Below are 12548 nucleotides of genomic sequence, written 5' to 3' on the forward strand. Positions count from 1 at the left end.
GGGCGGGGTTAAGGGGGAATCTGTGTGCGTCTGTGTGTCTTTGTCGTTGTCATAATGGCCGCCTGTGTCATCAGCCTGCGAAGAGGAACAAGAGGACGAGTTAGAGACGTTCAGATTAACTTGTCTGAGTGGGATGTTGTGTGCTTTTTGTGAGCTTTCCAGCGATTGATGTGCAGCACTTATACGCTCAGCCCCCTGCCTTCGCTCCTCTAGATACCTGAACCTGCTGGAGAGGTTAAGCAATATGGAGATCACTTTACTGCGCTCTACAGTGGGTCCTACAAGCGGTTTTAGTGTGGGCATCTTTTACTGTGGGGGACTGCCATTGCATGTGAGCGTTATGGGGATTGCCTTGCATCATTGGCTGATAAGGTGTGAGCTGTCATAGGGGTGTCGTGTGCACCTTCCTGCTCACGTTGCAGGGGCAGCCCTATGGGGGGTGCCCTTCCAACCCCCAGCCTCCCCCTCCGTCCAAACAAGAACAGTCCATCCAGACACACACACACCTAATGGCTGGCTGGCAGGGAGGGTGCTGCGAAGGGCAACAAGATGTGTGTGTGTGTGTGTGTGTGTGTGTGTGTGTGTGTGTGTGTGTGTGTGTGTGTGTGTGTGTGTGTGTGTGTGTGTGTGTGTGTGTGTGTGTGTGTGTGTGTGTGTGTGTGTGTGTGTGTGTGTGTGTGTGTGTGTGTGTGTGTGTGTGTGTTATTAGGTGTCTGCAGTTCTAATAAAGGAAAGCGCTGCGTCCTTCACTGCCTCATCAGGTCTCTGCTTTGTCTGCCTGTCTGATTTCTGTCCGTGTGTCTGTCAGGTCTGCAGTGGAGCTGGATGGCTCGCAGCCTCTGGATCACCTGGAGAAGAGCGCGTTCAGGAAGGACGTCATCCGTGTTTTTTGATTCTCTCTGTGTAACGAGTGTGTTTGAGAATGAGTTTCTAGGAGTGTGAGAAACTTTAGAAGATGTTTGCATGTTTATTTGACCTGGTGTGAAGTGTGTGTATATAAAAGAGAGAGAGAGAGTGTGTGTATGGTGTTGCCCACGCCATTGGAAATGCTGGGGTGTCCAGCGAGGTTATTTTTGGATCAGTGACAGCGTGTCAATGGCTGCAGATGCGTCGCAAAGGAAGGCTCTGAGATACCAACAGACCCTGGTAGGTCTTTCCCAAATCTTCCTTTACCTGCCTGTCTGTCTGCTGTTCCCTCTGCCTCTTAAAATGTCTCTTCCTTTCCCCTCATTTCACGCCCCTCCACCTGCTTCTCACTCATCCCTGCATCTACCCACCTGTCACTTAGTCTGCTCCAACCATCCTTTACTTCCCCATTTTCTTTCTCCCCTACCTTTCAGTACTTTCAGTACTTCCTCCTGGTCATTTATTTTCTGTTACCACATCCTTTCTTGTCCACCAGCAGTGCTCGCTCTCTCTCCTCCTCCATTCTCTTCTTGAAGATGATTTCTTCAACTTAATGACAAGTTTATTAGTACAGCCCTCAAACACATTCACAGTCCCCGCTGCTTTCACACCGCCCACACCACAAAACACTGAGTGAAGGCGATAAATGGAAAGTCATCCCTGCAATAATCAAGGATTTTATTAATTATTTTGACGCCAGTCTCCTACATGATGTCTTACGTTTGACTATTATTGTTTTTGGGTACATTTCGTCTTTGTGACTAGGTCCATCTTTCATCCGTGCTCCTCCTCATGCTGCAGCCTTGTAAAGTCATTGCTGTTTTCATGTGTGGTGGATATAAATACCTACTGTATATTCAAGAAACCCGAGCAGACAGGTTAGACCTACGTGTTGAGATGAAGTCATGTCGCCATATCATCTAGTTCATCTGTTTAAATGCTCACCCAGAATGTTGGTCAGACCCATCATGTCTGTTTTTTTTTGTTTTTTTTTACTGTTTTCATCCAATCACACCTGCTCTAAGGTCTTAAATGACTCACAGCATCAGATTATCTTCTCCAGCGACTGATTTGAAGCATTGTGGCAATGTGCTGGATTTTTAAAGGTCATTTTCTGCAGAGTTGAATGTGAATTACAAGACCAGAGAATGACCGATACATGAGCAGCTGGGGTGTGTATGTGTGCGTTAGAGCAGCCTGAGCAACTGACAAAACGCGGGGGAGCAGTGACTGTCTTTTCCTTCTCCTTCCTCTTCTCCTCTGAGACGCTGGACGATGGCCCAAAGCAAATCTCTAATTCCCAGCCCACGTGGAGCCCCTCTGGGCCCCACAGGTCAGATATAAATAAGAAATCTCAATTAACCACACTATTTACAGGCTTAATGTCTCCCTGCGAGGTCCCACATCTCTCAGGTGTGAAAGCTGTGATGGTGTCTGTGTGTGAGAGAGGAAATTAGAGCCTTGAAGGATTTGAGGAGTTTATGTGTAGAGCTGTTAATAGATCGTCCTAATATAATTTGTTTATTGATCAGCAGAAGGATATAGTAGTGTATATTTTCAGGGTGATGCTTTATCTGGCTCACAGATGCACACTATTGCTGCTAAGACTATAATGTCTGTGTTTTTAGTGTTAGCCCAGTAAGCTCTGTTCTGCTTGTAGTAATTTTACAAAAAACATTCATTTTCCTGGAATGAAAAACTCCATTTAGTAGTTACTTGATCCTTCATTAGAGGCCAAACAAAGCTGCTGGAACCCCACTGTAACTCTTAAGATTCTTCTTCTTCTTCTTCTTCTTCTTCTTCTTCTTCTTCTTCTTCTTCACTGTAACAACAAACTTATCTATCCATATCAGCCACAACCATTTAAATGAAGTCTGTTTACCCACTACTCCTCCTCCAAATTTTGAGCAATCAGCATCAAAATCAGCACATATCATATCCGGACCAGTCTGGAAAAAAGATTTTTAATATTCAATATGGTTTTGAATTAAACCAATTTAATTTAAAAGCTTCGCTGTACAGTCCTGGGATATTCTGCTTCTAGGTGGCGCCACAAATGCGAAAAGCTCTTGTAATGGGCTACATGGAAGAAATTCACCTCAGGTGGTGAAAAAAAAGGAAATGACTGATTAAAGTGGGTTTGGCTTATTTCAATGAATCGAATCACTCTAAATAAATAAATTAAAGCATCCGTATGTTTGTCGTAGAAACTGTTTAAAAGCACTCAAAAACACATCAAATCATTACACACTGATGGTTGTAAATTAAAAATATTGTTATTATTATTGTAGCTACAATAAGGAGACACATAAGGACAAACTAAGGTCAGGAAAAGTCAGTCACAGGCAGCAGTTTCAAAATGTTTTCCACAAAATTCAGCTGTTATCAGTATTCTAGACGAAGAACTTTCTTCTGATTTGCTAAGTGTCCACAGTTACCCAACATTTGACCAATTAGCAAGGAGCCATAAGGCGCGTGTGCTCTGACCTAACTTCATTGGCTTGTTCGTAACTCCACCTCAAAATCTGGCCAATTGCCACAAAGTCATGTTCTGAACATGCAGTGATCACACTGTCTCATATTCCTAACATACGCACGCAGGACATACAGGCCCCCCCATCCTGTGTTTATCCTTCCCAGAACATCTGTTTTTCATCTTGCCTCATGCAGTGGGGCCTCTTTGCCAGGTCACTGTGACAGAGAAAATAGAAGTAGAGAATATATAGACCTAAGTAAAATGATGACTGATGATTTTACTTCCAGAAGTCCTACAGGGCTATTTTTTTTTTCACCTTCTTCACTGATGTGTTTGTCTCACTACGGTCAGTTCAGAAGTCCGTCACTCATGTTTTCTGCGCACATTCAAATGCAACGAAAATGGACAAAGATATTCTGTAGGTGGTAGATATGAAGTGTTTCAATGGTATTCTGATCAGAGAGTAACGGTGAGTCCACCGGGATGTTCTGTATCTTGCTGTAGTTCGTACTGTAAACACAACATTTCTTTTTTGCTCAGTGATGGATCAAACATCACCAAATCATTTGACAGTACACCCAAAAACAATGGAGTGATGTATGATTTTTTTCAGAATTCTATCACCAACATTTTGATTGTTGTTAGCGTTTTAAGGTTGAACAGACATAAATATCCCAGTTTTGCATGTGATGTCATGTCTCTCAGCATTCAGGGTTTGAATCAGGTGACCAAGTCCTGCTTGCAAACACTGCGTCTATTCAGTTCAATTAAATAAGAAACAAGCATCCAAGTGCTCGCCATCTGCTCGACATTATTCTCTACATGTGTTGAATTGTTTTGCACTGACTGAAAGGTTGCAGTAGTAATTAACTGAAGTGTATAAATTGAACTCTCTCTTTTCACCCTTTAATTAGTACAAACTAAGCATTATGTAATGCACACTTGACATGAAAAAATGGTGTTGACAGATTGTTGCTTTCCTGTAATTAGTAACTATTTGCGTAATTCTTTTCAGGAAACTTCTTGGAAATGTTTAACAAACGATCTGGAACTCATGGACCCATATGACATTACAGTTTTGGTTTTTTGACAAATTTAGCCCAGGTTTAACACAGACATCTCGATGTCTTTTGACCTGCAAATCACAAAATTATTGCTTGCTGGGTTTGTAAGGTTGTGTTAATTACTTCCAAGTCACACAGCTGCTGTTGACCCTTGACCTTAACAAAGAGGAAGCCCCCGCAGTGGGCTTGTGTCACACTGACAGACACACTCCAGCAGGGTGGCGAGAACAGACAGCGATGTGTGTGCACACTGTATCTTTGTGCTTGCTTTGATACAGCTGGTTGTGTGTTACAATTTATTTGATGGATGTGGTTAAAAATGAGGTTGTGTGAGGAGACATGTCTCGATCTGTGAGAATGTCAACATCAGTGAAACAGATCTCATAAGTCTCAAATGTTACAGGCTACTAAAAGGGATAATGTTCACCTGCCAAATGTCGTGCAGACTGGAATGACTGGGATGTAGACGATTAAGCCATTAAATTTCATATGATATCGCAGTCACTTGATGTGTCTTTTCAATTACAGAGGTGGCAATAATGTAATGATTAAACGATTAGTAGTTACATCAGTAGTTACACGATGAAACGCCATGTTAGCGTTGCAAAATAGCATCGATAACTTGTCATTGTTTTTGTGTAAAGGTTAAAGCCCTCCATCTGTCTGTACAACAGGCCTCCTGGGAGAGATGGGCTGAAAGAGATAAACAGCGTGAGAGAGGGAGAGGTGCGGAGAAGTGTGTCAGTGAACATTGGGTCACACTGCTGCTAAATTTATCCACGAGTAAGGTTTCACCTCAGGGGTGGGGGTTGGATGGATCAGGACAAGGGGTGGTGAGAGGGAAAGTTTCAGGGGGAAGAGTGAGGGAGAAAGGTGAAAGGCTGCACACAAGAGTTCAGTCGGAGGTGAGACAGCTCGGAAAAGAAAGTACAAGAAAATCCATTGGTGGCGTTGCACGACAGAAAAATCTGATTTCTGACGTGTGTTTGTGCCTTACAGAGATATGCAACTGGGCAAACAAACAAAACACTAAACTGAATATAAACCAAGGTCTCGTTTCTCAAATGCATCTCGTGGTTAAGGTGAACACAGACGCTCCAATGGGACTAAGATTATCTTTGCCTTGAGAGACGTGGCCAGGAACACGAGAGGGCAACATACACTTGGTTGCAGCTGCTCAAAATGAATGCGGAAATGTGTTTTTCTGTCTCTTAGATCAGTTTGAAGCAAGCTAATGAACTGCAAATAACTTACAGAAATTTAAATTACATACAATACAACTTCATTTAAGTTGGTTTAAAAACGATATTACAATATTACAATATACAATATACAAATATTACAATATACAAACAATATTTCTGTATGTTGCATTGAAATTTGGATTATAACTGGGGTTTAAGGAGCGCACCATGTGATGAATGGCAGACATTTTATCGTGTTGTAGCAGGAAAAACACATGTGTAGTTAACATTAACGATGGCTGCATTTACTTTGGTGTGCAGGTTTCGGGGTCCTGGTGTTACACTTAGATGGAACAGAGCAGTGATTAATTTTACACCTTTGCTTCTCCTGCTGTGACAAGTCAAAATGTCTGTGTTAATGTCTGTGTTGTACGTATGTAAAATCGACTCAAATCAAGGCACACACTGCTCAAAAAATACAAAAATGTAATACTGGTCAAACTGTGTACTAAGTCTGGCTATAAGAGGAAGGAAAGTTTTAAAATGAGGTTTGGAACATTTCTCAGGTTTTCAGGCCTGGTGTTCCTTGCTGCAATGAAACTGAAAGGTGCTTCCATCCATCAATTTTCTGCCTGCTCAGGTCGCTAACAGGGGGCTGGAGAGTATCCCAGCATGCACCAGGTAACAGACAAGGAAACACCCTGTACAGGCCACCATTCTATTGCAGGGTAAGGCAAAACCAGATTATTTACACTCCATTTGCCAGGTGAAATTGAAATAAAATGGTGTTATTTTCAGCTGACATCAACACTGCACATTCAGGGCGAGTGGTAGTTGCAGGTGATAAAGTATCCAATCCAAACACACACACACAGTTAAAATACTACAATCCACCAAATTGACTGGACTGACTGAGCGAGCCAGTTACCAGCCAGATAAATGCAAGCAGCTACCTTCAGCACTCTGGTCCCCAGACCCAGAAACCACATGAGAACCACTGGGTCACAACAGAACAGTCACTGACCCAATTTAGGCCCCACAGTTAGAGAACAACGTGACTACATGAAGGTAAAGAGCAGAATCCAGCTGATGTAACAGCAAGCCGATATTACCTGCGGATACTGACTTCCTCAAAGAAATCAGTACAGGTCATAATCCATACTGATGTTGGCTGTAAGAAGGAGAATATTTCTAAAACTGGTTAAAGTTAAAGAAGGTTTGGAGCATTTCTCATGCTTTCAGGCAGTGTTCCGCTTACATATTAGTGGATATGCACCATACAAATGTTTTATAGGCTGCATTTAATATATTTGTGTTTTTATTCATAGTTTTCATGCAAGTCTAACATTTAAAATTCACTGTCATCTTTCAGAGTAAAATTTACTGCTCTACCGTAAAACAGCTTGCATCAGCACATATTTTTGTCATCGCTTCAACTTAATCTTTAATAACCAAATTTCGGCGTTCCCTGGCAAAAACATTTGTTTGTGTACAAAAGCAAATGTTAGCCAGAAAAACATGATACTGAATGCTGAACCAGAGCCCAGCCAGGCTTTAGTAAAGCATGTTATCTATGCTGGTGGCACTTAAAGTACAGTTCAGTATTACCCACTATATCCCATACAATGTTAATACGGCTATGGTCTCCACTCAGCAGGTATTATTTTCATGCCTTAAGCTTGTGTCCTGCCTGCCTGGTATCATTCATGATCCTGCTGCAGGAATCTTCTGGATCAACCGCCTGACTGAGAATCCGCCCCTCTGAATTAAGAGCTGCTGACAATTTATTGTCAAGCCTCAAGTGTCTGTATTAACCTCTACTGCTTTGCCCTTGTGTGGGTGCGTGTGTGTGCGTGCATGTGTGCATGCTACACTGACCATACCTGTCAGGTACTGGGGGCCTACACTGCATGGAGGCAGGTAGCAGGTACAGTCTGTGTCCGTCACACTGGCAAAGACAGGAAAGGGCAGATGTAAGACAAAGATATCCAGAGTGGGAATTACAGTATATGAAAGACGCACAGGAAAGTAAGCAGCAACCTGCAGGAGGAGCGGCTGAAAAGATGAGGGAGCGCATCAACACCTTTGAAACAGTTCTGAATATAGATCAATTCCTGGTAAGGTTTATTATCTTACATACTGAAGTGTTTTCTTCCTTTATTTTGCGTCAGGTTTTGCAAGGACCAACGCATTCATGACTTAAAAGAGAGGTAGAAGAAGGCTACTTTTGGACCATCTCTTACTTGTTTATTCATTTTCAATTTTAAATTTCAAGTTGTGACATTACTTATTACAGGCAAACCAAGTTTACAAGGGATCAAAGGGCCTCCAGTCATTTTTTCCTGGATTACTTGGTGTAAAGTTAAACTGTGGGCTCATGCATAACACATGGAAGTTAGTTTGGTTTATTTCTCTCTTTTGGCTGTACCGACATGCCTTAATTAGAGCATGACAGCTTGAACAGTGTTCGGACTAGGCATGGAAATGTTATTGTGCTGGTTAATTAGTGTATTCATATGGAGACATGTGCTTGTGTGTGCGTGTGTGTGTGTGTGTACGTGTACGTGTGTTGGTTGGAAGGGAGGATTGAGAGTGTGTGTGTGTTGAGGACGGTAATCTCTTGATCTATCTGTCAGTGAGCGGGTCAGATTTTATCATTAACCTTGTGCTATGGGACAGGACTATAGTGTTGTAAGGCCTCACCACACACACACAAATACACACACAGAAACATTAATTTAGCACGGTGATAAGCACACACAAACACGAACTTAGCATGCTAAAGAACCCAGACAAACACACACAGATATTTATGAATATGCAGTGCTGACTCCCTCTCACGAGGGATGCAGGAATGTGCTGTTATTTTTTTTAATTAACTCTCAATGTCACACTGCCCTTCAACCTCGGCATCTATTAGCAGCTCTCACTGTGACTGAAGCTCTCCCTCTCTTTCCCTCTGCAAGCCTCTTTCTGTTTTTGTTGTTCGCAGTTTCTTACCCCTTGAATTTCTTGTGTTTCACAGCTAAAGGTGTGTCACCTTGTTTTTCCTCATACCTGTGGAGCTATTTATCCATCTCCACTGTTACATGTTGGCTGTAGAGATGTCTGCCTTGAATATAATGGAACTAGATGGCAGTTAAAACTCAACAACAAAAATCATGAACTGGTTACCCAAGATAATCCACAGACCTTATTGTGAGCAGTTTCATGAAGGAACTATTTTCTTTCTACTGAACTTCACCCACCAACTCTATCACTGCACAGGAGGAAGCGCATCCACACGTGGATGTAAGCATTAATGGTATCCTCCTCGGGTGAGCCTTACTCTTAGCTAGCAGTATCTGTTAGCTATAAACTAATCTCCATAAACTAGCAATGTCAGCGCAGGGTTAGGGGAGTAGGTGTATGCTTTCTTCTATGAAGTGATACGGTTGATGCCTCATGAAGGGCGGATCCATGAATGAATTTTAAGCTCTTGACATCCTGCTAGCCTAATTTAAAATAGGATTCGTATTGCTAACAATGCCAAGGGAGGAATGGTTAAATTTCATCTAACGGGAGTTTAGTAACCACAACATTAGAGGCTTTCAGTAGAGCACAAGAAACTAATAATGAGCGGTGTGAGTATCAACGCCTGACTACATTCATGTGTCTGTAGAGAGAGGAAAGTGCAGCAAAATAGTAACAGCCACAAGAGGAGGCAGGAAATCTTGCTGAGAGCAAATTAGTGCGAGTAGAGAAGGAACAGGGGTATGGAGAGGGTGATGTTTCCTCTGGTGCTCTTGACTGAGAGTCGGAAGGTCATTCCACAGCTGGAGAGTCAAATAATGGCAGCGACAATGTTGAAAAGCGTGTGAAAGTTTGGGATGTGAAGGTGGTTGCTGATGTCATGTTTCGGCCTCGTGTGGAACTGATGGACGTACAAGGTTATGTGGTGACGCAAAGGTAAACACAAGTTTGAGAGATGGAGTCAGCAAAGTCACCCGATGCGAATGAATCACAGCTTTCAATGTCTCTCTCACACTGTCAGTCTCTTTTTGTCTCTGTCTCCCCCTCTCAGATTTATTTCCATTGTGACAGTTCTGTAGACTTTTGCTAGCAATTTCTGAAGGTTGCAGCTGAATTATGTTGCTACAAGAAATTTCAAAAGCTCATCAGTGTTTCCTAGATTTCAATGTGATGTACTCAAATTGTTTTTTTGTTTTTTTTCCAATCAACAGTCCAAAATCCCCCCAAAAGTCAAAATAAAATCATAGAGAAAGGTGGTAACTCCTCACACATGAGACTCTGGAGGTAGTGAATCTTTGGCATTTTTGTTTGATAAATGATTAATTGATTATTAAGTGATTTTATATCAGTATTAATGAATGAAATGCATGACAAAACTAAAACTTATAATGAATGATGTTAACGCTTATTAGCATTTTGTGAGTAGTTTTCTGGGAGATGAATACACATACACAGACGCACACTGCTGCATGAAGTTTACTAAATTGCCTGACGTGACGTCACTCAAGTTGCCATCATTTGAGTCTGAAAACTACAAGTTTAAAAAGTGAAAAAATGTGGTGGTGTTAGAAAACTCAACAGACCTCTGTAGCCCGCTCTTTGTCTCTGCTTGAGGGTAGCAGCTCGAGGCTATGTTAGCTCCTACTAGCGTAACTCCAACTGAAGTGTTGGCAGTTAGATTTGCATTTTGGGTAATATAGGCAGCAGGTACTGACGAGGAATGTGTGGAATAAAAGACGGTTGATCTGATGACTACAAATTGTGAGTCCAACAATGTAATAGAAATGTAATGCTAAATTGTAGTAGCTATACTTTTAATGGAGTCAGTTCCTAATTTCCATTTTGCCATTTGAAATAGCACCTCTATGTGACAGCCTGAGTTAGCCGACGAGCTAGCTAACTGGTCAGCTCACTGTCGCTAACAGCTAGGTTACTAGCTAGCTTCCTAGCTAACAGTTTTACATGACCAAGTAAAGGCAGAAGGTTCAAACAAAATGCTATACAGTGCTATTCTTTGGCCATTTAAATAAAAGTACTGTTTGACTGCATGTTCTTGTTGTAAAACTATCAAGCAAGTAGAGAGAGCAAAATTTACACCAGTCACAAAAGCTGCTGCTAGGACACTGATAGTAAAATAACTGTGATGTTAATGGCTGGGATAATGCAGAACTACATTAAGAAGTTATTCACAAAAAAAACAAAAAAAAAAAACAAAAAAAAAAAACCCACATAGGAGATGCTGCTGTTGAGTAATTTATTATAAAACATAATTTGTAGCAATACCTGTTTTCTATCTTTTGACAGTAATCTCCTGGTTGTCCTTTTCGTGTGGCATTGGCAGTACAATGTTTAAATAACGAATCTGTCCCTCTCTGTGAGCTGTGCACAGGTTCCTCTTGTTACTGTCCCTGGTTTTGATGGCGCCTGGTGCCAGCGCCTGTTTGATGATGTTGATGGATTAGTGCTTTGGTGTTAATGTGTAGTGCAGCGGTGGTGAGGTTGCCTGCAGTGTCGGACAGGAGACAGAACAGGGACAGAGCTGCTACCACATCATGCTAAAGACAACTGATGAGGAACAGGCGGGATCACCAGAGGCTCCATCTGGTCAGGTGGTGGAGGGTTATCTTTTTATTCTCCGCTATTAATGGCAAGGTCCTGTGATCTTCTGCGTCTTCTTTCTTTAATCTCCACAAGTTATTTTAGTGGATCTGTTTACATGTTTTGATTGATTTCTGTTTTCCGACTCTTAAATGGGTCGTTTGTACAATTAGATGCAGTAATTGTTTTTGCTTCTCACATTAGATGAGGATGGATGCATATTATAACAATATATTTTATTATAGGAAAATACTGAACAACTATAGTTTACAGGGTATACAGTATATTTAACACAGGGTTGCATTTTTATTAAATTTACTCCAAAAGGATTTTAGCGAAATTCTTCAAACAAATATCTGATGGACAAACAAAAAGCATTTAATTCCATAAGAAATATTTTTTAGTCAGCAGCTGTCTTTATTATAATTCGTTTCACATGTCAGTTCCTGTGCTGAAAACACAAGACCACAAGACCTTTCACAGCTTGCTTTTTTCAATTGCTGCGGCCATGTCTTTTTGTGTTATTAAACGACACTTATCATTTCACTTGTGAGTCAGCTCAAATTGAAATCATATGTGTAGCCTCTGCTGTTTTGCAGCACTTTATTGAATTTAAATGGATCCAGTACTAGAAAAAGCAATGATAATAAGAGATCAAAAGACAGTATAGTTTGCATATTATCCTATGCGTCTTTCCACACCATAAACAAAGACAATGCATCAGAGTTTTGTCAGACACTTTTTGTAGATAATTCATTTATTTTACATGGAACAGCCAAAGAATCACATCCAAAACATTTGGACAACTCAGCCAATGACGGGTAAGTTTTCTAATCCATATAAATATAAATCACAACCTGTGATTTTAACTCTTCCACATCATTGTTCGGCCCTTAATGGCAAACCCCCACTGTTCTGGCAGCGATCAAAGGAAAAACAAACAAATGGAAGTAATATTTAACTTTTGTATAATGTGAAATAATTAAAACTGGGAATAGCAGTGGATGGTTACACCAAGGCTAGAGGCTGTTGGCGGTGTAGCATTGTTCTGAATAACAGTTTATTCGTAGTGTTTAGGGAGGTTTAAAATAACTTGCTATGTGATTTAGAGGCATTGAAAGTTTTCAAGAGCCTTTAACAGTGTAACTGCTGGCCAGGCCACCTGCTATGTGCTGTATCTGTGTATTAATTATAAACGTCTACATCAGTCACTTTGTCATGCAGTTGTAGTGACTCATGTATTACCGTGGACTGGTTGTGTAAAGCAATTTTTCTGTGCTTACACTGAAGAAAATCGTACCAAACCCA

This window comes from Chaetodon trifascialis, chromosome 7 (assembly GCF_039877785.1).
Source record: "Chaetodon trifascialis isolate fChaTrf1 chromosome 7, fChaTrf1.hap1, whole genome shotgun sequence".
Taxonomy (NCBI): Eukaryota; Metazoa; Chordata; class Actinopteri; order Chaetodontiformes; family Chaetodontidae; genus Chaetodon; species Chaetodon trifascialis.